The sequence below is a fragment of the Microtus ochrogaster genome, chromosome X, assembly GCF_000317375.1.
Source record: "Microtus ochrogaster isolate Prairie Vole_2 chromosome X, MicOch1.0, whole genome shotgun sequence".
NCBI lineage: Eukaryota > Metazoa > Chordata > Mammalia > Rodentia > Cricetidae > Microtus > Microtus ochrogaster.
Genome location: NC_022026.1, coordinates 13761541 through 13788156, shown reverse-complemented (window position 1 = coordinate 13788156; position 26616 = coordinate 13761541).

Genomic DNA, 26616 nt, shown 5'->3' with positions numbered 1-26616 from the left:
TTTTTGGGTAGTTTGGGTAAAGGCATGTCTATTTTGCTGATTTCCTTGAAGAATCAACTCTTTGTCTCATTGGTTTTTGTTTGTTTGTTTGTTTCTATTTTGTTGATTTCAGCTCTCAATTTGACTATTTCCTGCCATCTACTCCTCCTGGGTCAGTTTGTTTTCTTTTTTTTCTAGAGTTTTCAGGTGTTCTGTTAACTCATTAGTGTGAGATTTTTCCAGCTTCTTTATTTAGTCATTTAGTGTTATGAACTTTCCTCTTAACGCTGCTTTCATTGTGCCCCATAAATTTGGGTGTGTTGTGTGGTCATTTTCATTGAGTTTTAGAAAGTCTTTCATTTCTTCCTTTATTTCTTCTTTGACCCATTGGTGATTCAGGAGAGCACTGTTTAATTTCCATGTGTTTGTGGGCATTTTGAAATTAGTGTTGCTGTTGAATTCTAATTTTAAGCCTTGGTGATCTGACAATATATATGGGGTTATTCCAATTTTTGTATCTTTTGAGGTTTGCTTTATTACCTAGTATGTGGTAAAGTTTTGAGAAGGTTCCATGAGGTGTGAAGAAGAAGGTATATTCTTTTATGTTTGGATGGAATGTTCTATAGATGTCTGCGAAGTCCATTTGAGTCATAACATCTGTTAGTTCCCTTATTTCTCTGTCAAGTTTCTGTCTTGCAGACCTGTCCAGCGGTGAGAGTCAGGTGTTGAAGTCTCTCATGATTGGTGTGTGGGGTTTAATGTGTGATTTATTATTAATCTTTAGTAGTGTTTCTTTTACATATTAGAGTGCTCTTGTATTTGGTTCATAGATGTTCAAGATTGAGATTTTTCTCTTAATGGATTTTTTTCCTGTGACAGATATGAAATGTCTCTTTTGATTGATTTTAGTTTGAAGCCTATTTTGTTAGATATTAGGATAGCTATACCAGCTTTCTTTTTAGATCCATTTGACTGGAAAATTTTTTCTCAGCCCTTTACTCTGAGGTGATGTCTGTCTTTGAGGTTGAGCAGCAGAAGGATGGATTCTGTTTTCATATCCAATTTGTAGCCGTGTCTTTTTATAGGTGATTTGAGTTCATTTATATTAAGGAATATTACTGACCAGTTTTAGCTAGTTCCTGTTATTTTAGTTCTCATTGTTGGTGGAGTTATTGTGTGTGTTTTTTCCTTTCTTTGGTATTTGTTGCTGTGAGATCATCTATTATCTGTGTTTTTGTGGATGTAACTAACTTCCTTGGGTTGGAGTTTTCCTTCTAGTACTTTGTGTAGGGCTGGGTTTATGGCTAGGTATTGATTAAATCTGGTTTTGTTATGGAAAGCTTTGTTTCATCTGTTTATGGTGATTGAAAGTTCTCTGGGTATAGTAGTCTGGGCTAGCATCTATGGTCTCTTAATGTCTGCATATTGCTTGAATGGAATGTTCTATTGATGTCTGCTAAGTCCATTTGAGTCATAACATTTGTTCATTCCCTTATTTCTCTGTCAAGTTCAAGGCCAGCCTGAACTTCTGGCTTTCCCTGTTTCCATTGAGAAATCAGGTGTGATTCTGATAGGTCTGCCTTTATATGTTACTTGGCCTTTTTCTTTGCAGCTCTTAATATTCTTTCTTTATTCTATATATTTGTGTTTTGATTATTATGTGGCAAGGGGCCTTTTTTTTGATCCAGTCTATTTGTTGTTCTGTATGCTTCTTGTAACTTCATAGGCATATCTTTCTTTAGGTTGGGAAAGTTTTCTTCTATGTTTTTGTTGAATATATTTTCTGTACTTTTGAGTTGGACTTCTCTTTCTATCCCTATTATTCTTAGGTTTGGTCTTTCCATGGTGTCCTATATTTCCTGGATATTTTGTGCTAAGCTTTTGTTAGATTTAATGTTTCATTTGGCCGATGAGTCTATTTCCTCTATTTTATCTTCAGTGCTTGAGATTCTCTTCCATCTCTTGCATTCTGCTGTTTATGCTTGCATTTGTGGTTCCCGATCGTTTTATCATATTTTCCATTTCCAGAATTCTCTTGATTTTGTTTTCTTTATTGTCTCTATTTCAGTATTCAGTCTTGAAACTTTTCATCTGTTTGATTGGTTTTTGCTTGGTTTTCTATAAGGGTTTTGTTGATTTCTTTCAATTTTTTGTTTGTATTTTCCTCCATTTTTTGAGAGAATTTTTTATTTCCTCTTTAAGGGTCTCAAACATTCTCCCAAAGTTATTTTTTACGTCATTTTCTTCTGATTCATCTATATTGGGTTGCTAAAGTCTTGGTGTTTTAGAGACACTAGTTTTGGTTGGTGTTATGTTGCTCTTTGTGGTGTTGAGTGTGTTCTTACCTTGTCTACCCATCTTTTTCTCTGATTGGTGTTGTTTGTGCTGTGTCTCCAGTGATCAATTTTCCCATTGCCAGTGGATCCAAAGTTCAGATGGCTGCTCCTCGTGGTGTAGTCAGGGCCAGATCCCAGTCACCCTGGAGGTCACCTGGTGTTCCTGGAGGTCGCTTGGTGCTCCCAGGAGTTGTTGTCCCCTGGAGGTCATTTGGGCCTGATCCCAGGGAGATCACTTGCTTGGGCCTACTTCTGCTGAGCTTGCTGGCTCAGACCTGGTTTCACAGAGGTTGCTGGCTCCGGCCTCCTCCTGTGGAGCTTGCTGGCTTGGGCCTGCTCCTGTGGAGGTCCCTGACTTGGACCCGCCCCACAGAGGTCTCTGGATTGGGCCTGCTCCCTTGGGTATCACTTGTTCCTTCCTTCATACCTGCTTCTGCAGAGGTCTCTGGCTTGGCCCTGTTCCTCCAATTCAGCAGTATTATATGCATTCACTATGTTGTATAAAGCACTCTCTCCTATAGTTCTATACCTATAAAACAAAGACTCACACTTTGCCTCCTCACGATCCCAGCTAGTGTCCATTTTTTTTCTACAGGTAACTCATAAATATGGAATTGCATAATATTCACTTAGAATATTGTTATTTCCATTTTGTGTTCATTGTAAACACTGTGCATGTATTTTCATGTATGTGGGTATCATATGTGTATGCATGTGTAATGAGACCAGAGGTTGTTTTCTGGTGTTCTCCATCATCTTCTACCTTATATACTGAGGTAGGGGCTCTCACTTGAACCTAGAGCCTAGCAATTTGAATCAGCAGGCTGAGTCAACTTCTCAGAATCTGCTGACTCTATCTCCTAAGCACTGTGATTATAGTCCTACTGTTTTGCCCACCCAGCACTCACATGGAAACTGGGATCCAAAACTCCTCATGATATTATGATAAGTACTTTACTCACTGAGCAATCTCCCCAGACCCATGTATTATTTTAAAGGTCCATGCAAGTCTAGCATGTATCATTTTGTTATTTTTGTTGTTGTTGTTGATATAGGGTCTCACTGTGTATCCCTGGCTGTACTGGAACTCACTATGTAGACCAGGCTGGCCTTGAACTTAGAGATCCACCTGCCTCTGTCTCCCAAGTGCTGGGGTTAAAGTTATGCACAATTTTATTCTTTTTATGGCTGAATAATATTTTATTGTATGGACATACCAAGTTTGCCTACACATTTGGTTGTTGATAGACACTGGGTCATGTCCCATCTTTTAGCCACTGTGTGTAATGTTGCTGTGAATATTAGTATACAAGTACCCATTCAACTGCCGGATTTGAAATAAGTTTCAAAGAGTAGACTGCTGAGTCATGCAGTATTTTTATAGTTAACTATTTGAGAAACCATCCAACCTCTTAATATAATGGCTATATCATCTGATCTTTCTACCAGCAATGCACAAAGGCTGCAGCTTGACCAAGTCTTCGGTGATGTGTTATTTTCTGTGACTTTTATTACATCCATCATGGTGGATGTATAGCTTAATCTCATCATGTTTTTGATCTGTATTTCCTTTAAAACTAATGATGGCAAGCAACTTTTTAATGTACGCACCAGCCATTGGTGTGTGTGTGTGTGTGTGAGAGAGAGAGAGAGGGGGGGGGAGGGAGAGAGAAAGAGAGAGAGAGAGTCTGTTCAAGTACTTTATTCAGTTTTGAATCGGCGTGTTGTCTAGTTTGCAGTTTGCTTTCTGTTGCTGTGATAAAACACTGACACAGAGCAAACTGGAGGGGGGGGAGTTCATTTTGGCTTAAACACACAGTCTGTCATCCAGGGAAGTCAGGGCAGGAGCTCCAGCAGGAACCTGGAGGCAGAAAATAGAACAGATACCACAAAGGAGGCTGGCCGCCTTATTCTCTAGAGTGTGCTCAGCTTGTTTTCTCATACAACCCAGGACCATTTGTCCAGATGCGGTACCACCCACAGTGGGCTAGATTTTCAATTTTTCATTTAATAACGTAAATCATTAATAAAAAAGGCCACACAGATTTGCCCACCGGCCAGTCTAATGAAAAAATTTTTCTCAATTGGGATCCCTTCTTCCCAAGTGACTTAAGTTTATATCAAGCTGACAAAGCTGACCAGTACAAGCACCCAACTGTCTTTTATGTAGCCAAATGTATGTGCAACTGTCTCACTCTCCTTACTCGTTTTTCTTCTTCTGTTTTGAAAAATATGGGATCTTTTAAAAACACAAAATATTTTGTGGATCATTTTTACTGCCGTGGACCATTATTGTAAAAAAAAATCATAAATGTGTTACTAGTGTTGAATTTTATCAACTACATTCCCTTGGAATTCTTTTAAGTCTTTATTCCCCATAAATCTTTACATGTCTTTGTCTATGTATTCCTTTTATTATAAAAGATTGATGTATTTTATTTTATGATATATATACAACATTCACATGTACTTTGATCATATTTACCTCCCCTTCTCTCCCTAACCTCTCCCAGATACTCTGCCAACCTCCTTGCCCTCCATTTCAAAGAGCCCATATACTCATGAGTGTGAAAGCACCCACTTGACTGGAGCAGGTTAATATAAGAGGAGGTTAACCCTCAGAGAAAATTGATATCTGTTTCCCAGAGGCTATTAACTGTAAAAAACTACACTGTGAGGGGCCTGTCAGGGAGGCGAGTGCCCACATCTGTGCAGGTCTTGTGGAGACAGCCACAGGGGCTGTGCATTCATGAGGACAATGGTCCTTGCTTGTCCATGAGATAGTGTTTTGCTCCAGGGCTCCTTGATCTCTGGCTCTTACAATCTTCCTGGCCCCTTCTGCAATGATTCTTGAACCTCCATGCTGAGAGTGTGGTACAGGTGTCCATTCCCCAGATTAGTTTTGGAAAAAAAGGTCTCTCACTGAGCCTGAAGTTTACCATTTTAGCTAGTCTCACTGCTCAGTGAGTCCCAGGAATTCTTCTTCTGTGCCTGCCTCTCCAGGACTAGGATTCCAATAGTGTGCCACTATGTCAGACTTTTTACACCAGTACCGGCATGTGCTTTACCAGATGAGCTACTACCCCTATCTTTTTGTTCTTTCCTTTTTTAATGTTTACTAAGCATGAGTATGAGTCAAAGCACGAGTAAAGGGACTCTTGGGATTGAGACATAAACAGGGCCATGGCAGATGGACTCCGCCACCTCTTCATGCTACTTTCAGACCAACTTGGAGGCTAGAGGAAGAAACCAGCTAAGACAATGGTACTGGGACAGAGAGAAGATTAGCAGCTTGGACAGCTAGGAGAAGATACCTAAACCCACCTGGAGCAGTTGTCAGGGCCAAGACAGGTCAGGAGGGTTCGAAGGAATCCGAGTTACCTAAAGCCGCCAGTGATCCCCACTTTCAAAAGAGCAGAAGACCTTCCCATTTCTCTACAGAATTACAAGTGATGAAGGACAGGACGCTTCACCATGATTGTCACTTGAGCCAGAGGAATGGCTTCAGGACAAACATGTCAGCCCAGTCTTGTTCAGGCTTTCTCGCCATGGTTAACATTTGATAGGACTTGTCCTCAAGTTTCCCCATGCATTAAGAGTAGGCAGGTGTTCTGGTTAGTTTTTGTCAACTTGAGGCAAAGTAGAGCCACCTGGGAAAAGGGAACCTCAGCTGAAAAAGTACCTCTATCAGACTGGCCGGTGGACATGTCTGTGGGGCAATTGATTGACGCTAGAGGACGGATTCAGTCCAATGAACATGGTACCAGCTCCAGGAAGGTGGTCTTGTCTTATATAAGAAAGCAAGAATGTAGAGCAAGCCAATAAGAAGAATTCCTCTGTGGTCTCTGTCTCACCTCCTGCCTCGGCTTTGTGTCTTTAGCTGCTACCTTGGCTTCCATCAACGATAATAGTATTTAATCTCTAAGATGAATTAAATCTTTTCCTCTTCAAATACTCTGTGGCCGTGATGTTTATCATGGCAGCAGGAAGCAAAGTACTAGAGTGCTCATATCAGCTCCCGCACTGGGACTACAACTTGGGTATTTGAAACCTAGGCTGTGAAGGAAAGCAGCTGCACTCAAACACTGAGTTGGAATGGGAGGAAAAGCTCTTTAAGGAGGCTCAGGACACAGTGGTTCCCACCCTGAGAAGCCACCCTTTGAGAGCCACTGCCCTAAGTTCTCCTTGATGTCTGCAAAAACTTCTAAGACTATACCTATGCCAAAGAAACATACATCCAAAAAGCTGTCAGGGCCTGTCAGAAGTAAGCCATTGCCGAAATGGCAGAGCATCTCAGAGCTAGCCTTGGCTGGAAGAAAAGCTCCCTGTGAACCGAAGCAGTACAGGAAGCCAGAGGCCTTGAATGCCATGATGCAGAATGGCATAATTTAAGGATTGGCAGGTAGGTACACAATGCCACTCAAGAGTGGGTGACACACTAAATTCCCTAAGTGCCCAGTTGGGAAGGGCCTTCATAAGGAGTCTTATTTTTGTCTTAGAATTTGAGAATGGCAGGGCCAATTAAACACCTACTCCAGTGTTCCCAGCTAATCCATTTTGTTTCCATTCAACCATTATTATTATTATTAAAGATAATTGTAGGTCGAGGAGCTGAGTCCAAAAATGTCCCCTGACACCCTCACACCTCTTTTAGAGCAAACACAGGCATACATTGTGACAAGGACAGAACCTTGCTGAGTTCTGGGTCTTTGGGAAAAAAAAATTGGCTACGTGGAATATGTTCACTTATGAGCTGGCAAATTAGAATTACTGACCCCTGGGGAGGCTAGAGGAATTCTTTTCCAGCAGTGGTTACAAAGGAACACTGAATCAGATAAACACGACAATTCTGTTCCTGGATTAAACTCATATTTTTGAAGGGTAAAGGGCAGGGTGGGTGGTGAAAAACCGAACTTCCTGCAAGCTCATGTTTGAGGGGAGTTTAAGACTTCACGCCTCCACTCTCAAACCTGGAAAAGTAAAAATCTTTCATTTGCTGCGGAATCATTGTCTGATGACTGGGGTGTGTTTTGAAAGAGTAAGCCGGGAAGTAGAAGCTGAGAAACTACATCACTTCAGAATGTGTGCACAGCGTTCATTCTGCAAACCAACCAATGGGACCAGAAGAGACCCAAGTGTAAGAGAGCTTTGGGACAGGGGAAGATGCTGCCCAGCCAGATCCTAGAGGGGTGGAAAGCCATCTGTGGGATTGAGCTGGGCTTAGCACTAGCTGCCTCTCGTGTGCCACAGTGCCTGTTTCCTCTTTTGGCAACATCCTGTCTCTTGTTCATGTCATCTCCAGGAATACCTGCTGGCTTGCAGAGACCCAGAGAAAGAAAACAAAGTGAAGTAAATTGCATGTTCTTCTTCTCTCCTCTGACTGCCAGGGCTCTGTGCAGACAATGCAGGGAAATTACAAAACCTGGACGGGGTTCAACTGTGCAAATGTGCATCTCCCTGCCTCCTTCCCCTTCTTATTGCCTCATATTCACTATCATGCAGATACGCACACATAGACACATACACATGTGTGTGTGTGCTGGGCTTCCACAGCAGGTGCTGGGCAAAGTTATTTTGGAAGGTGGCAAAATAGATAGCCGGGGGAAACATGAGCTCGACAAAGACAATTTTGTGATGAGACAAAATTTCATGTTTGATCTAAGCATCTGCAATTTGGAAGCTCCCAGTCACTCCTGTGCAAGCCTTTATGGTGAGAGCAATAGGCAAACTCTTTAGAGTTATGTGCACAATGAGGAAGCAGTCTTCGGAATGAGGACTATGGCATTCTGGTGACTGCTGATCGATTCTGTCACAATTCTACTGCTCTTGACAACACTATTTTCTCAGTAGCTCATCCTAACTTTGTCTCTACTATGGCAGAGACTAAAAATTCACACTGGTTTCCTCAGTAAGTAAGGATATTTGCAGGCAAATAAAATAATTTGTGGAAAAAGTAGGATGTTTAGAAACTGCATGGTATATTAATTTTGGAATCTTCCAAACCTCCAAGTAACTACATGGACATTTGCTTAGAGTGTGATCTCCAGGATATTGGTTAAGCTTCTTCATGCCTCATTATTATAAAGCATAAGCTGCATTATTAGAAAATGGAAGAAACAGCAGCCCCTGCCTCCCAGAGTTGGTGAGAGCACAGAATAAGATGTGTTCCATGCCAAGCAGGTAATAAATAATTACTGAAAAAGATTTTAGATTTCTTCCCTCTAAGGTTTGTCTTCAATGACTCTCTTTATATATATTTTCCCACATATGGAAGCAGCGTTCCTAATTTCTATAATTCCTTACCATGTAAAATGAGCCGGCCTGCCTATATAAAGATAAGTTCAGGATTTGCAAAGCCTGAACATTTCCCAGTTACCACGTTGAACTTAGTGAAAAGTACCCACCACTTTTTTGTTTTTAGAAACAACTAAAAATATGATTGTAAAATATCTCTTTAACTTCAAGAACAACAATACACACATAACTTGTCATATCCATCTTATACTAACAGAAATTCCGTAACACCAAAAGTTCCTTTTGTGCTGTCTGTATATTACCACCTGGAGAGATGCTTGGTGGTCCAGAGATTTCTTTCTGTATGCAACTTACTTGCCCCAAGTGGAGAGGGAAGCAGGTAGGTAATCTTCAGACCTTTCTCCCACCTTTCCTCCTAAGTCAATCCCCCAGTTTCATCCTCAGTTCTGCATCAGACCACCGGCCTCACCACCCCTTCCTCTCTGTCCCCATTTCTAATTGATTACGCAGATCTTCTACAGTCTCCCTCACCCGTCCCGTCTTTTTCCTTTGGTCTCAGCTGCCAACTCCCCCAGGTATTCTCTAGGAACCCACTGACCGCACCAGTCAAGGAAGCAGAGAAGCGATTTTCAGATCGTCGCTCTCCCTCTCCTCTAAATCCAACCCCAGTCTCATTCCCAGGTCTGCAGCAGACTACTGGCTGTAGCCTCACCTCCCTCTCTGTTCCCATTCAGGGACTAAGAAGATCTGGGTAGAACATCCTGCTTTCCGCCTTCCTGTGGACCCCCTGTGCTCCCGCTTCTAGTCCATGTGCATACCTAAGTATCTGTTTCACCAATAGAAAACAAGAGGTTAAAGACATACTCTCAGACATTGAAGATACAATAGAAGAAATGCATATATTGGTCAAAGAAAATATTAAATCCCCAAATCTTCTGACATGAAACATTGAGAAAATCAGAGATACAGTAAAAAGACCAAATTTATGAATAAGAGGAAGAGAGGATGGAGATAAAATGCAAGTCAAAAACAGAAAATATTTTCAACAAAATCATAGAGAAAAAATTCCCAAACCTAAAGAAGGAGATGCCTATCAAGGTACAAGAAGCATAGGACACCAAATAGAATGGACCAGAAAAGAAATTTCCCACATCATATAATAATCAAAACACTAAAAGTATAGCACAAGGAAAGAATATTAAAAGCTGCAAAGGAAAAAAGTCCAAATAAGATATAAAGTCAGAGAAGAAGATATAAATTCAGACCTATTAGAATAATACCTGACTTCTCTATGGAGACTCTGAAAGCCAGAAGGGCCTGGATAAATGTTCTATGAACTCTAAGAGGCTGCAGATGCCAGTTCACACAATAATACCAAGCAAAACTTTCAATCTTAATAGATAGAGAAAGAAAGACATTACATGATTAAAGCAAATTTAAACACTATCTACAAATTCAGCCCTATAGAAGGTGTTAGAAGGAAATCTTCAACCCAAAGAGGCTAACCACACCCAAGAAAACACACAAAAAAATAATATCAGACCAGCAAATCAAAAGAAGGGGAAAAACCTTCATACCATAATAACAAAATAACAGGGATCAACAAACACTGTAACTTTCAACATCAACAGTTTCAGTTATCAAATAGGAAAGTCGCAGGCTAACAGAATGGATGTGAAAACAGTATCCATTCTTTTGCATCAAAGGAAAACATTTTTTTTAAATTTATTTATTTATTAAAGATTTCTGTCTCTTCCCCGCCACCACCTCCCATTTCCCTTCCCCTCCCCCCAATTAAATCCCCCCCTCAGCCCGAAGAGCAATCAGGGTTCCCTGCCCTGTGGGAAGTCCAAGGAACCCCCACCTCCATCCAGGTCTAGTAAGTTGAGCATCCAAACTGCCTAGGCTCCCACAAAGCCAGTGCGTGCAGTAGGATCAGAAACCCATTGCCATTGTTCTTGAGTTCTCAGTAGTCCTCTTTGTCCGCTATGTTCAGAGAGTTCGGTTTTATCCCAGGCTTTTTCAGACCGAGGCCAGCTGGCCTTGGTGAGTTCCCAATAGAACATCCCCATTGTCTCAGTGTGTGGGTGCACCCCTCGCGGTCCTGAGTTCCTTGCTCGTGCTCTCTCTCCTTCTGCTCCTGATTTGGACCTTGAGATTTATGAAAGAAAAACATTTTAATATCAAGGATGTGCATGACTTCAGAGTAAAAGGATGGAAAGAGATATTCTAAGGAAATGGACCTAAGAAGCAAGCTGGTACAGTTATTTTAATATCTGACAAAATAGACTTCAAGCCAAAATTAATTGAAAGAGATAGGGAAGGTCAAACATACTTAATAAAGCAAAAGTCCACCAAGAAGAAATTGTAAGTCTTAACAACTATGCATGAAGCACAAGGGCCCTAAGTTCATAAAAGAAACACTTCTATAGCTTATATTATATAACGACCATTACACAGTGATAGTGATGACTTTAATACCCCACTCTTGCCACCAGACAGGTCAGACAGACAAAAATTAAATGGAGAGTTACTGGAGTTAACTGGAGTCATAAACCAAATGAATTTAATTGATATATACAGAACATTTCACCCAAACACAGAAGAAAATTCCTTCTTTTTGGTAACCCATGACACTTTCTACAAAATTGACCACATACTCAGAATATATTGCAAAAATTTTTCAATTAGAAAGAGAGAGAGAAAGAAGTTCCCCAAAAGAATGTCAACTCGACGAACTTACTATCTTACTTGCACAGCATGCTATAAAGTCCTCCAGTGGGTTACAAGATGAGAAGAGTTGGAGAAAGAAACAAGATGGTGAAGTCAAAGGTCACTCAACAAATCTTCACATGGTCTTTTCCGGATTTGGCATTATCATAAGAAGACTGCCAAAGTTATCGTAACAGTAAATAGCCAAATTCGTGTGATCATTTTAAAATTACGTATCTACTGGCCACTTTCTATATTCTCTTTATCTTGTGAAGAGCAACACCTGCCTTATCTTTGTAATCCTGGTTTGTTTCAGTCTGTGCCCTTTTCAAGACCCAAAAGAATTCCTTTGAAAAATAATATGGAACCCAGCCGGCTTGGTGCCTTCTGCTAGTTTCCTAGCTGTTGGGCTATGAGCTGAGGAGCCAGTATTTGGCATTGTTCTTTGCAGTGAGCCTGAGTTGAGAGGGAAACTTGGGTTCAGTTTGCTGTTGGAGCAAGAGGTTAACAAGAAGTGATTAATGACAAAAAAAAAAAAAGACTTGGCCTAAGAGTCCTCAGGAGAATTTGGTTTCAGTTGGGACTGTGTAGCTGCCCAGAAACACCTAGTAGAACAATTTGAATACCTTGGTAAGGCCAAGTATCTAGGGTGACAGGAAGTAAGGGAAGCAACCTTCTGAAAGTGCTAGAAAAAGAGTAAGGTAGCTGAGGAGATTGAAAGGGAGAAGGATGTCTGAGGCCGTTTTCTGGATACCAGCCTTCTTCTGCATCATCTACCCACAATGCATTAGCTCAGCTGTCTCCTAATCCCTGATTCGCAGTGAAGCTGATGTTATAGAATAATGGCTCAAGCTAAAACTCAGGGTATCTCAATGTACAGTAAGAGTCACTTACTGTATCAAGGAGGTCAGCCAACAGATAATGTCCACATTCAATAAATTTGATGCCTAAAGCATTTGCTACATCTGTGAAAGGATTTATTTTAAAGATAACTCAGATGATTTGGGCAGTCATGAGCATGTCACTGACTGTATTACTCATAAAGCCCCGCTAGTCCTTTTATCTCCAATAGACAAAAGCCAGGAAAGGAAGGCAACTGATAGAATCTCTATTATTTACTGCTTTAGGGGCTGAAAGAAGACAGCTGTGTTCAACTAATCCTTAAATTTCTTAATGTATTATTAACTTGAAATTAATTATCATTTGACTTGTATGTATATATGGGATGCAGTATGATACTTTAATGGTGTATATAATACCTTAATGCATGTATATAAGCATATTATCTTTATTTAGTATATTTCTCAAAAAACATAAAAGATTTCTGTAAAAAAGTGATGCATGCTAGCAGAGTAGCATTTCCAGAAAGTGCCACGCCAAAGAATAATTGTTTATTTCCTTAAAACATATGTTTTCATTGTAAACATGAATATATTGGAATTCACTCTTTAAGGGGGAGTTAAGAGTAATTCAGTCAAAAGGGTATACCTGTAATTCAATAGATCTGTTGTTGTACAAAGATGCAATGACACCAGAGAGCTCGCTTTCTTTCCAGGAAGGCACACCCGAAGGAAAGGCCAGAGGAGAAACCAGGGAGCAGAGAAGGCTATCTGCAAGCCAGAAAGAGAGCTGTTACCTGACGCTAATCATCCTGGCATTTGTACTTTAGACTTCTGCCTCCAGACTGTGAGAAAGTAAATACTGTTGAAGCTTCTCAGCCTATGACATTCTGTGATGGCCATTTGAGACCCTAAAGAACATTGGTTCTCTGATGTCAAGCCATAGAAGGTCCTTGTGGGTTTCCTAAGATCAAACCTGCTCAGTAGGGCACTCAAAGTTTTGTAAACTTTTCATCAAACTATATTTCAATCCCATTCCCCCAAGCTATGTTTTTATTTCAAGGTTTGTCCAATCTATTCTCTCATTCCAGTAGTTACTACTGCCATAACCTTGCTTGTGCCTTTGTCACCTTATAATTGGGGATACTGGAAGAGACTTTCCTTTATCCCCAGTTTCTCCTATCTTTCAAAGCACAAAGAAACCTAATGATTGAAAATCCTAGTTTCATGTATACTGAGCATCAGGTTGGCAGATCTACAACTCTAAGTTCATTATCGGACATACAGACTAGAAGGTTTGGGGCCCCTTTCATATTTTTTCCCTGTGTCTTCTGCCAAGAATAGTTAACACTTTGTACATTATATATAAGGTAAAGATTAAAAACTGAAACAAAACCTTTAGCAATGAACTTTGAACCAAGAAACAGCACATTGGGGTGGTCATTAGTTTTTCTTTTGTTATAATGTGTAGAGCCCCTGGTAGAAGAGAGCAACTGAAAGTACATCCGAAGGGAGTCAATTGTGGTCAAGTGGGCTTCATGCCCAAGATAGAGGGGTGGTTCATATGTAAATCAACAAATGTAATCCACCATTTTAACAGCATGAAAGACAACAACCATATGGCCATCTCATTAGTATAAAAAAACAGCCGTTGGTAAAACCTACAAAAATCAGAAAAAAGAAAAGGACATCCATTCTTTCTATTCTTATTCAATATTGAAGCTTGAAATCATAGCTTGAGCAATGAGACAGTTGAAGATCAAAGAGATAGCAATAGGAAAGGGAGAAGTCAAAGCATCTTTATTTGTAGACGATATGATTTTATATATAAAAGACAGCAAAAACTCCACCAAAAACCTCTACAGATGACCTGGTGGTTTGAATCTGAGTGACTCCCATTGGTTCATACATTTTAATGCTTGATTAGCAGTTGGTGGAAGTATTTGAGAAGGGTTAGGAAGTGTGGCCTTTTTGAAGGAAGTATGTCAATGGGGGTGTCTTTGAGTTTTCAAAATCCCATGCCAGGCTCAGTCTCTCCTTTTCTGCCATATGCTTATGGTCCATCTAGATGTGAGCTCTCAGCTACTGCTCCAGCACACGCTTGTCTATCTGCTGTCATGCTACCTGTCATGATAATTATGAACTAACCTGAAACTATAAGAAAGTCCCCCAATTATTTGTTTCCTTCGATAAATTGTCTTGGTCATGGTGTCTCTTTACAGCAACAGAATAGTAATCAAGAGAGCTGGTAAACATTTTCAGCAAGGCATCCAGATACAAAACTAACACAGAAAAAATAGTAGCCTTCCTATATATAAATGATAGACTAAGAAAAAATCAAGGAAACTACCTTTCATAATAGTCTCAAAAATAGCTTGGAATAACTCTAATCAAGCAAGTTAAAGCCTTGTATAATAAAACTTTTAACATTGAAGAAGAAATTTAAGAATACACCAGAAGAGGGAAAGATCTCCCATGGTCAAGGATCAGTTGGATTAATATTGTGAAAATGGTCATCTTATCAAAAGTTTTAAACAAATCCTTAGACATCAAGATAATAAATAACTCAAATAAAAATGGGCTACACAGTATACAGAGAGTTCTCAAACAGTGAAGCACAAATGACTGAGAAACAAAGAAAATTTCAACATTGTTCACCACCAGGGAAATGCGAATTTAAATTAAAATACCTTAAGATTTCATTGTATCCCAGTCAGAATGGTCAAGATAAATAAAAGAAATGGCAGCACATGCTAGTGAGTACTTGGAGAAAGGGGAGCACTTACCTACTGCTGATGGGAGTACAAACTTGTACAGCCACTGTGTTTAACTACAGAGATACTTTCTCAAACATGCTCATTACTACTTTATTCAAAATAGCCAGAAATTGGAAATATCCTAGGTTGGACACAGCTGATGAATGGATAATGAAAATGTAGTATATTTACATAAGGGAATATTATTAAGCTTTGAGAAAAATTAAATTAGGAAATTTGTAGGTAAATATATGGAGTTGGGAAAAGTCATTCTGAGTTAGCCCAGATGTGAAGAGATAAATATTGTGGGTTTCTCTTTTAAGTGGATATTGTCTTTCAAGCCTTTGGTATGAGACAAACAATCGGAATAACTCCAGAGATTAAATATCTAGTAAGGGACTAAGGTGGTGGGTGGAGAAGAGGAACTTCCAAAGAAGGGGAAATAGAATTTTTTGTTATGGAGAAAAAAGGGGAAACTAGAATAGGAAGATTAAATAGGGAAGAGGAACAAAGAGAAGGGTTAAGTAGGAAACACGAGGAAACGAACACTAAAGACAATTTGAAAAACCATATAAAAACCTACTACTGTAGACAGTACAAAAGCAATCTAAATGGATTCATCAAATAAGAAGGAAGACAATGCTCTCATTAGACAACTGATGCCACCAAGTAAAACCTCCAGTGCCAGGAATGGGGTATGTCTTGTTGAGTCATTGGCCTAAGGGGTCCCTTGGAAACTACCAAACATCACAGGCTCTTGCCATGTCTCTTTGTTCTCCACATCCTGATAATAAGCCCCTATTGTTGAAGACAACACTTACATATGTCATCAAACATGGGGAAGTTGGGCTGATGACTAACTAGAAACTTCACCCCTGACTAGAACTCATGTTTCTCTAATGTACTCTGCATCCGACTAGAGGAGAAAGGTAATCACCAATATCTTTCAACAAACCCTGATGGTGTGGGACAGTGGTCTGTAGTCTGTCAATTATATTTTAAATAAACGCTGATTGGCCCATAGCCAGGCAGGATGTGTAAGCGGGACAACCAGACAGGAAGTAGAGGCAGGTCAAGGAGAACAGGAGAATTCTGGAAAGAGGAAAGACCATATTCTTCTGGAGTCCTGTCCCAGCTGCAAAATTGAACTGCCTCGCTGAACAAGGTACCAAGCCTCATGGCTAGCATAGACAAGAATAATGAGCTAATTATAAGTTATAAGAATTAATAAGAAGCCTGAGCGTATGGGCCAATCAGTTTATAACTAATGTAGACCTCTGTGTGATTTCTTTGGGACTTAACAACTGCGGGAACTAGACAGGACAGAAAACTAAGACAATACCCTGAGACTTAGAATAGTGACATGCCTGCAAGATGTACTGGTGAACAGTGGCACAAATGTTATGTTAGTAACCAATCACTTTCTTGTACTTAAGGACCACTCCATGAGATGGAATCCATGACTGACATCACTAAAGTGTCCAAGAGTCTGAGACTAGGTAGGCATAGGGATAAACCTAATCATTATTATTCTGCTAAAGGAACACAGCAATAAAATGGCTCAGCCCACAGCCAAGAAGTTTCTTGCAGTAGATAGGAAGTAACACAGAGCCAATGTGAGGAGAGTGAGAGACTTTGGAACATTGAGCTCTAAATGGGATATCTTAATAGAAGCCCTCCCATCAGGGCTCAGGCGTCTATGCAAAAGAGAAAGCAGAAAGGTTGTAAGATCTGGAGGTGGTGATTGACTCCAAGGAAACAGTGTCTTCTAGACATAACAGAACTGATGGTAGAATGCACATGGCCTGCACAGGTTCAAACCAGATGGGGTCCCAGTTCTGGAAGTGGGAAAATGACATTGGTTCCCACCTCTAGTCAAGAAACTAATTGTAACTGATACCTGCCGGAAAGAAAAAAAAATCCAGGTTTTCAAATAGGGTCTTACTGGGTATATTAATCACACTTCAGTTCAGGGTCAATTCTCTGAGGATAGTCAGGCAACACAAAAGGAATTCAATGATAATTTTTAGACTTTTTGTCTCATTTTGGTTTGTTTGGGCATTTTTATTTTATTTGTATTTTGCTTGTTTATTTTTATTTTCATTTTATGTGTTTTTGTGCAGGTTTTAATGTGTGTTTCTTAGACTTTGCTGCTGTTTTGTCTTTGTTTTTATCTGTCATTTTAAATTTTTTTATTTTTATATTTATTTATTTATTTATCTATTAAAATTTGCACCTCCTCTCCTCCTCCCATTTCCTTCCCACTTCCCTCCCTCCCCCTCCCTCTCCAGTTCTAAGAGCAGTCAGGGTTTCCTCTGTCATTTTTTTTAATGAGAGAGAGAGAGATAAAGAAAGTACAATTGGGTGGGTCTGGAGGTGTGGACAATCTGGAAGGAATTGAGGGAGAGGAAAAACATAATCAAAATACATTGTGCAAAATTATTTTTTGATAGAAAATAATCCAACATAAAATTAAGAAAATCCACATAATTTAATAACCTTTCAATTCCAATTTGTGTTGTCCATACACTTATTCGTATTGGGACATCCACTGGTGTATGATCAACCTACCAGGAATCCCATTCTTAAAGAAAAACATTTGTCTTCTGACGGTACCAAAAGAATCACATACTCAGCAACATGTTTTGCAAAACAAATGCAGATCATGTATATACCAAACACTGTAACACATTCTGAGAGAAAATGAGGAAAAACCTAAAGAAATGGAGACTATTTTGTTCATTGATTGAAGGATAACACTCCTAACATGTAAATTCTTCCCAAATGACTTACTGAGTTTCCAGATTCAGTGCTACCCCAGTGAAAGCTATGGCAGGGTTTTAAAATTCGATGCTGACAATTAAAATCTACATTTAACATAGAAGTACAAAAATCCCAGAATTGTCAAAAAGAAACTTTGAAAGAAAATGACAAAATGAAGAATTTAAAGGCATCAGTGTGGTATTAGCACCAAAAAGGGGTAAACAGAGAGTTAGACATAAACCCATACAAAGATGAACAATAAATTTTGAAAAAGGTACAAATTAAATTCATTTAGAAATGAAAACTCTATCAACTAATAACACAAGAATAATTGGATCTCCACAGACAAAGTCACCTCCAACAATGTCTTGTACCACCCACATAAATCAACCCAAAATAGATCATAGACCTTAATGTAAAACTTCAAAAGAATGTAAGAAAAAAGGTATTCTAACCTTGGGTTAATGAAGAATTTGTAGATATGTTACCAAAGCATTATCTTTTAACTACAATAATTAATAAGTTTTGCTGAATTATGAGCTCAACCCTTTAGCTCTTCAAATTGCATGCATATGAAAATTGGAATGCAACCCATAGACTATGGGCAAATATTTTCAAGTACATCTTTGATAAAGAACTCGGGTCCTGAATAATTAACCCTAACAACACAATAATATGGAAAGCTCCTTTAAAAATGGGCACAATATTGCCTCAATAGGTGACTTACCAAGCTAGATACAAAGATAGCAATTAATTCTATGAAAAGATGCTCAACATCATTAGTCAACAGTGAAATGCAAATTAACCACAAGAATTGGAAGAACTAAAATTGCAGTGACTGACCTTTCTATATGTTGACCACAGTGCAGAAAAACAAGGACTTTCTATGATCCCTGAAGGAATAAAAAACTACTTTGGAGTTTCTTAAAAATTTAGAGACATGCCTACTATATGATGTATTCCTAGGAATTTACCCACGAAAAAGGAAGAATATGTCTGTATAATGGTTGGCACATGAATATAAATGGCAGCTTTGTTTGAAAGAGCTACAACCTAGAAACAACACAAATGCCTAACCTCAAAGGCATACCGAAATAAATTATAATATATGGATTAATAAATTATAAATCAGCAATAAAAATAGTGAACTCTTGATACATGGAACTGCATCCATAAAACTCAGGATATTTTTCTGACATGAAGAAGCTAGAAAATAAAGAGCACATACTGTATGATTCTGTTTCTAAAATATATGAAGTACAAATTAACCTCTAATGACAGAAACATAGCCATGGTTTACTGCTTGGGAAGAGGGAGAACCAAAGTGAGGAGGAAAGATTTAGAAGGAAAATTCTACAGTCACAGTGCATTCATTATCTTGATTACATTTGTGGTTTCATATTTTATATAAATATATATGTGTATATGTATCAACATTATTAAAGTATATACCTTTAAATAAATTCAGTTAGGTGAATATCAGTAAAGGAAGGGAGACAGAGAGATCCCTTCATCTTGAAAGTACAGGCACAGACTTGGCTAGGTTTAGGATTACACTGGAAATTTATTTCCCACTCAGTTTACGAGTAGATTCCAGCTGCACCCTTTTGCCAAGCCCTGTTTACTTTCCCCTTCACTCATACCCATGGGGATTAGAGACCTTTTGCAGGGAACTGCTCTTGGGGAAAACAGAGGCAAGTCTGTAAATTTTCCTTACACCGAAGCTGGCTGGATGAAGCATTCTTACAGATTTGCAACTGAATTCTCAGGGTGAAAGCAACTTGGGCAACCAGTCTTGTCTGTCTATGGGCTGCACACTCAGCTTATAGCCTCCCCCAGTAGTACAGAAATGTAAGGGTTGGAGTCCTCTGCTCTTGTTCTTCATAGATTCATTCCAGAAAACTCTTTTAGGATGTTGAGACAGGTACTGTCTCCCTCCTCCTTTCTCGAATTACTGTGTTTTCAGAGTTAACTATTCTGGAAAACAAGTTCTTTCCAAAGACTGTGCTTGGGAAATGTTTATTCTTTGACCTTTGACCTGTCGGAAGCACATGCCCTCTAGCATTTCCCAATAATCTCCTTAGAGCTCAGATTCCCTTTAATAGTGAGTCTCAGTTCCCTTCATTCTTAAATTCTACTTGGTGAAGGAAGCTTCTGATCCTTCTTGGTACCTGGCACACACGTAAGTGAAGTCAATGATAAAGGTGCCCCTTTCCCTTGCTTCCTTGCCCTATCCCATTTATTGTTTCGGAGATGCACGGAAAGGTAGAGAACTCTTTCCCCACACATATTTCATTTGATTATTGAAAGAACTATCCAGGGAAACAAGTGGTTGTCCTGTTTTACAGATGGAATCTAAGACTTGAAGGACCTAAAATTCCTTGACAAAATGAAAAGAGCTAGTGAGTGATACAGCCTCAGCTCACATTTGCAGTGACAGTTCTATCGAAGCACGTTGCAAACTAAATGGCGCAGTGTTCACTAAGTGCACAGCACAGGGTCTGCTTCAGCCCTGACTCTCGCGTTTCTTCCAAACACATGCTTTATCTACAATGCCTCCCTCTTAATAAAGTGGGGAGAACTCATTATTCTTTGCTTGTCTCATTGCTCTTAGTCTTGAACTGGTTTCCAACTCTCATCCTTGATTTTTCTTATTTTATTGAGATGGAATCTTGACTATTTCATCGAGGCTGCCTGAAACTTGTGATATTTCCCTCTCAGTACCCTAGAGTGTTGAGTTTTATGGGCATGGGCCACAATGTCCAACTCATCTTTTATTTAACTGGTCCAAGCCCCATATATTCCAATGAGAAATAAGACCTTTGATTCATAGGCACCCTCAAATCTTTCAAAAAAAAAAAAAGCTCTGGTTAGGTTGTATATAGCCACTACCACTTATCAGAGTATTTTAAAACTTTATCTTGTGGTTGGAACTTCCTATTTGATTCTGATAGCTGATATCAATTTTTCTAACAGAAAAATACTCAACATTTCTACTCAAAACAACATCCTTCATTTTGACAAGAATATTAACAGGAACAAAAATACAGATAAATCACTTGTGGTTAGTTGGATGTGGGAATGATTCATGCTTGAATTATTGTTGGGTTTGGGCCTTGGGAAGGCAGTGTTGACCAGGTAGACTGAGAATGGTGCCGAACAGGTCAAGGAAGTTGGGAAGCAAAGCAGAATTTTGAGCGGGGAAAGTGATCTTATTTGCCCATAATTATAGGTGGGCAAGAAAAAGAGGGGGCACTGAAGCTGGATGCGTCAATACTGGTGGTGGTAAAGGTCCTAAAGGCATTGGGAGAAAAGGAGACTGTTGGAAAACTAGCCTACAGCAATGCTAAAGAAAGGTTTCCTTCTTGTTTTTGCAGGGAGGAGAGAACACGGTTCATCAGTTTTCTAAAAATACTTCTATATAGTGATTCTATTATTGGTGATGGGGATTACCACACACATATCTAGTGTACCCCATCACCACATACCTTTATTTTTACCTAGGAGCACAGTATGTATCTTTCACTTAGAGAACTACAGATCCACTGTTTCTCCAAAAACCAAGTTCATGGCGTGTTAAGCCTCTTCAAGGTTGACTGCACATAGTGATCAAACAAGCTACAATCTCAGAACAGGTGAGGGAGGGGCTTAGTCTCTCCCCAAAGCTGAAGAGCTATGGCAGTTGATGGCTAGCTGGGGTAGAAGTGCCAGTTTACTTCGGAGATGTGATCTCTGGTATGCTGTCCATACCCCAATGATGTTCCTACATGCACACTTACTGGCAACACCAAACAGACTCATGGTAATGAAAATGAGGGCATGAAGTTGGGAGGGAGGTGTGGTGGGGCACCTAGAAGCATTTGGCAAGGAAAGAGTTGCGGTTGAATTTGATCAAAACACATCGTATGTATGAAATTCTCAGAGAATCCATTAAAACTACATTTAAAAAGAAGCCTATTGAAAGATGCCTTGCCAGAAAGATATTGAAAATCGAGTAGATTTTTTCCATTTGTACTTTTGCTTGCATGATCTCCCCATAGCTGGAGGTTTTGCACTTGGGATGATGGACCAGTTGAGACGGGTACAAGGTAGAGGTAGAGTCCTTAGGCAGTGTGTGTGCTTGCTTCCCACTCAACATTGTGACCCAGATGCCTTTCTTGCCTTCTCCAGCTCCTTCACTCAGCTCCACTGTACTCAGTTAGGTTCAGATATTCTTTGCACAGCCTTCCACAAGCGGGCAGTATATTTCTACTTCAGAAATAGATTTTGCATTTTGAATCAATGTCAGAAGGCAGGAAAGTGATGGCAGTCACTGTCTCTGGATGGGGAGATTCCAGATGATTCCTTATTTCCTTCTTCGTGCTTATCTGGACTTTCTGGATTTGCTGCAGTGAATATATATTGCCAGTGAATGGAGCCATAATCAAAGCAGCCTTAAAGAAAATTCAATTTCATTTTAATGTCAAAGTAAATAAGCCTGGCTAGAAAAGTGTAGGAACAGCAAGGTCTTTGCCTGATGAAACAAAGAACTTATTAGTCGAGCTGACCTGAAGGATGTACGAAGGAAATATGTCAAAATATTCCTAGTTGCCTAGGGAATAAGGATCCTGCACGAAGGGTCCAGGCTAAGGATGAGGAAGGGAGGCAAACCACTAAGTGCTCACAATGTAAACTGCATCTCAGTGGCAAAACACTTGTCTAACAAGCATAAAGTCCTAGGTTTGATCCCAAGCACTACAGAAAATGAAGTAGGAGCTGCAGATCAAAGGCTAGACTTTTGAGGCCTGGGGGTACATGCAGAGGAGGGTTGTGAGTTCAAGGTTGTTCTCTGCTACATAACAAGTTCAAGGCCAGCCTTGGCTACAAGAGACCCTGTTCATGAGGCTCACATTATCAGAGTCATGCAAGCACAGCACAGGCTTGTGCGAGTGATCCCTGCTTGTTCTCTCTCTCTCTCTCTCTCTCTCTCTCTCTCTCTCTCTCTCTCTCTCTCGTGTGTGTGGGGGGTATTATACAGCACAGTGAATGAAAGGAGGTCATACAACTTTATGGTCTTGATTCTTTTCCACATTTATAAGGGTTCAAGGAATTGAACTCAAGTAGCCAGGCTTGCACAGCATGCACCATTACCTGCCCAGCCAGCTTTCTGGTCTCCACCATCCTGTTTTTGAAGGACTATTTGATTATTTACTTGTTAAGGAGAAATTCAGTGTTTCAACCATTTCCCCTGAGCCTTTCAACAGTTAGCTTGCTTTGTGGCATCTCAGTCCAGTCAGGTTCCCAAGTCTGCTCACTTTCAAATCTTCTTTTCTAATACTCTGAACGCATTTGGCCTTTTGTAGCTCCAACATGGGGTAAGCTAACAAACTGCTTTTTCTAATCCTGCATAAAGACAACTTTTAACATCAGCTGAGAACTTGTTTTAAGTGTTCCAGACAATCTTGCATGTCCCTTGTCAGTTCCATGTTCCTTTGCCCATAGACATGATTTCAAACCCTTCCTACTGTCCTTAATCTATTCCATTACATCATTTCCTATTGACAGAAGTTTCTGTCCTGCCCGGTCCCACAGCTGTTCATCCCAAAGAAATACACAGAGGTCTACTACATTCATTATAAACTGGTTGGCCTATTAGCTCAGGCTTCTTATTAACTAATTCTTATATCTTAAATTGGCCTGTTATTCTTGTCTATGTTTAGCCATGTGGCTTGGTACCTTTATCAGCGAGGCATTCTCATCTTGCTTCCTCTGCATTTGGATGACGACTGAAGACTGAGCCTCTGCTCTTCCCAGAATTCTCCTGTCCTGGTTGCCCTGCCTATACTTCCTGCTTGGCAACTGGCCAATCAGCGTTTTATTAAAATACACGTGACAAATCTTGACAAAGTATAAGACCATTGTCCCACGGCAATTTTTCTCCTTCTCAGTTAATGATCTTGCCTGCCTTACCCATCTGGGTCTTGTCAGGAATCAAATGCTCCATCCACAGTGGGTCATTGAAATGGAGTTAGTGGAAGGATTATAAAGGTGAAGGCAGAATTGCAGGAAACTAGCTTGAGTGTTGACCTTGGTACCAGCCACAGGAGCATTCTAACTTCATCATCTTGGCAGATCCAGAAAAGCAAGTGGTCATGAGAAACTGCTGCCTCAGAAGGTTGTGGTTTTTTGTGGAGAGAAATCACTCTAAAATAACCCAGGAAAGGAGGAGGTATGGGGTAATTACCTAGGCCTCCCTTTCTTCACCATTGTCTACTTCCTGTTGACAGTTCTCATTATCTATCCGGTTTGAAGCTCCATACAGATCAGCATCATATGTACCATGTACTGAGCAGGGTGGAGAAAGGCTATGGCAGATCTGAATTAAGGCAATGACATGCTAACGCAGGGAAGGGGCCACTGGGAAGAATTTCCCCCATTTCTGCAATTCTTTCTGGATCCTTCTACAGTGTTCTTTATTTCTTTTCCACATCAGTGGAAGTGGTGACTCTCATTCTCTAAGTTACATGCTAGGTCATCAAGCATCCTGACTTTCCTGTGACCGTCACTCATACCAGTCTTATCTTTAAGTACTCTTTCTTTACAGGTTCTGTCTTAGGGTTCATAGTGCTGAAATAGAACACCACAACCAAAAGCAACTTGGGAAGGAAAGGGTTTATGCCACTCTTCAGCTTATAGTCTATCACAAAGGGAAATCAGGGCAGGAACTCAAAGCAGGAACCTGGAGCCAGGAACTGAAACAGAAACCACAGAGGAACTCTGCTTACTTGTTTGCTCCTCCATGTTCAGCTAACTCTCTTATACAATCCAGGACCACCTGCCCAGGGGTGGCATTACCCACAGTGGGCTGGATCCTCTAAGATTAATCATTAACCAAGAAAATGCCCTAAGGCTTGCCTTATAGGCATTTTGGGAAGCATCTTCTTAGTTAATGTTTCTTCTCTCAAAAGACTCTAGCTTATATCAACTTGACCAAAACCCAAGCAGTGCAGGTTCCTTACGATTTATTTATCAACTTGTGTAGGCATGTCTCATATTGAAAATAAGCAACAAAACAAAAATAGAACATGTTTTTTCATAATTTCAAGGACTCTGCCATTGTACTTGCCCTCCTCTTCACAGACAAGGTCCTAATAAAGACAACTACTCCCAAAACCCTTCTCTTACCTTCTCACCACCAGCCACTCACTGATCAATTGAGTACTGGCTCTTGACAAATCTAAAGGACACACATCTTTGTCTTTTCTCTATGTAGACCCTGACGCATCTGATTATAGTGAATCCCTCCTTCTGCAAAGCTTTGGCTTCCAACAGAAGGGAAGATGGTTCTAGGTACCAGTACTAGGTACTAATTTGTCTTTTAGAGTGGGAACAGAGTCAGTACAAAGCTGTGATGTGCAGAAGATTACTTCAACTTTTGGGTTATCACTGTCCTTAAGTTTGAAACTGAAGTAGTAATATTACCAACCCTAAAGGTTGGCCATGAAGGTGATGGTAAGAGTCACAGAGCTCTCTGTGTTCCAAGAATTATGTTTTAAAAAACCTATTTTCTGTCATTTGTCCATACTGTGTGGTAAACTCAGCCAAAACAACTGTTTTAACTATCATTTCTATGCTGTTAACTTCTACTGTCGACAATCCATCTAGTCCTTTTTCCTATGCTAAAACTGCTGAATTTCTGTAATGTCCCACTGGCATGGCAAACTCCAAGTCTAAAACCACACTCAGGTTCTTCTCCTTCCCTCCCTCCCTCCCTCCCTCCCTCCCTCCCTTCTTCTCTCCCCCTCTCCCTCCTTCTTTCTTTCCTTCTCCTCTTCCTTCATTTTTTTGAGATAGGGTTTCTATGTATGTCCTTGGTTGACCTGGAACTCTGTCTGTAGACCAGGTTGGCCTCATACACAGAGATCCACTTGCCTCTGCCTCCCGAGTGCTGAGATTAAAGGTGTGTACCTCCACCACCTGGCTCCAGTGTCTTCTTTTCAACTGTTCCTTGATGGTCCTTAGCTCAAAGAATAGCATCAAAAGCTCTCAGCTGCCCCATCCAGAATCAGGAGCTCCTATGGCCTACACACTGTTCTTCTGGCCTGCCCCTTCCCAATGCCACCAGTCCGGCTCCTGCTGTCTGTACTATTTCTTTAATTTTTCGTAAATTTATTTATTTTATTTATATGAGTGTTTTGACTGTATGTTTGTATAACACATGTATGTCTGGTTCCCTTGGAGATCAGAAGAAGGCATCAGATCCCCTGATACTAGAGTAAGGAGAGTTGTGAGCTGTTATGTGGTTGCTAGGAGTCAAACTTGGGTTTTTTCGAGGAGCAGAAAGTGCTCTTAAACACAGGGCATTTCTCCAGCTTCTTGTTTTATTTCTTTGCATATTTCCAGGCCTAAATATCTCCTTATCAATGTCCATAGTCTCATTACTTTTTATTTCATTACTGTAATCATTTTTTAACGGTTACTAGTCTACAACGTCACCCTCCCCAAACCCATCTTCCTCTGTCTGTCTGAGTGTTCCTTTGGAAAATGGGATTCAATGATGCCACGGCTCCCCATGGGCTTCAAGATAAAACTTAGAACCCATAACACAACATATAAAGTTTGCTATGGTCTGGCTCCTGCATTTTTGTTCTTATCTGTCCAGGTAACTCTATTACCTCTCTCCTAATACCTGCTGCGTACTTGTGCCACACCAACTATTTTTAAGCCCATAAACTCTCCATATTCACTTAATAGCTATTGATGCCACTGTTTTTCTCCTTGAAAGATTTTCTTTCTGTTCACCCCCTACCTTGTCTTACTTTTACTGACCAGCTTGTACACATGCTTCAAGGTTCAGCACTAATCTCACCATTTTCTGAATGTTCTTCTTTACCCAATTTTACATTACCTAAACTGAACTGTAGTCTCTGATGTGCTTTCCTAAACTCTGTTTAGGAGTTAGGAAGCTATAGCCTACCTTCTGATTTTCTTTCTTTC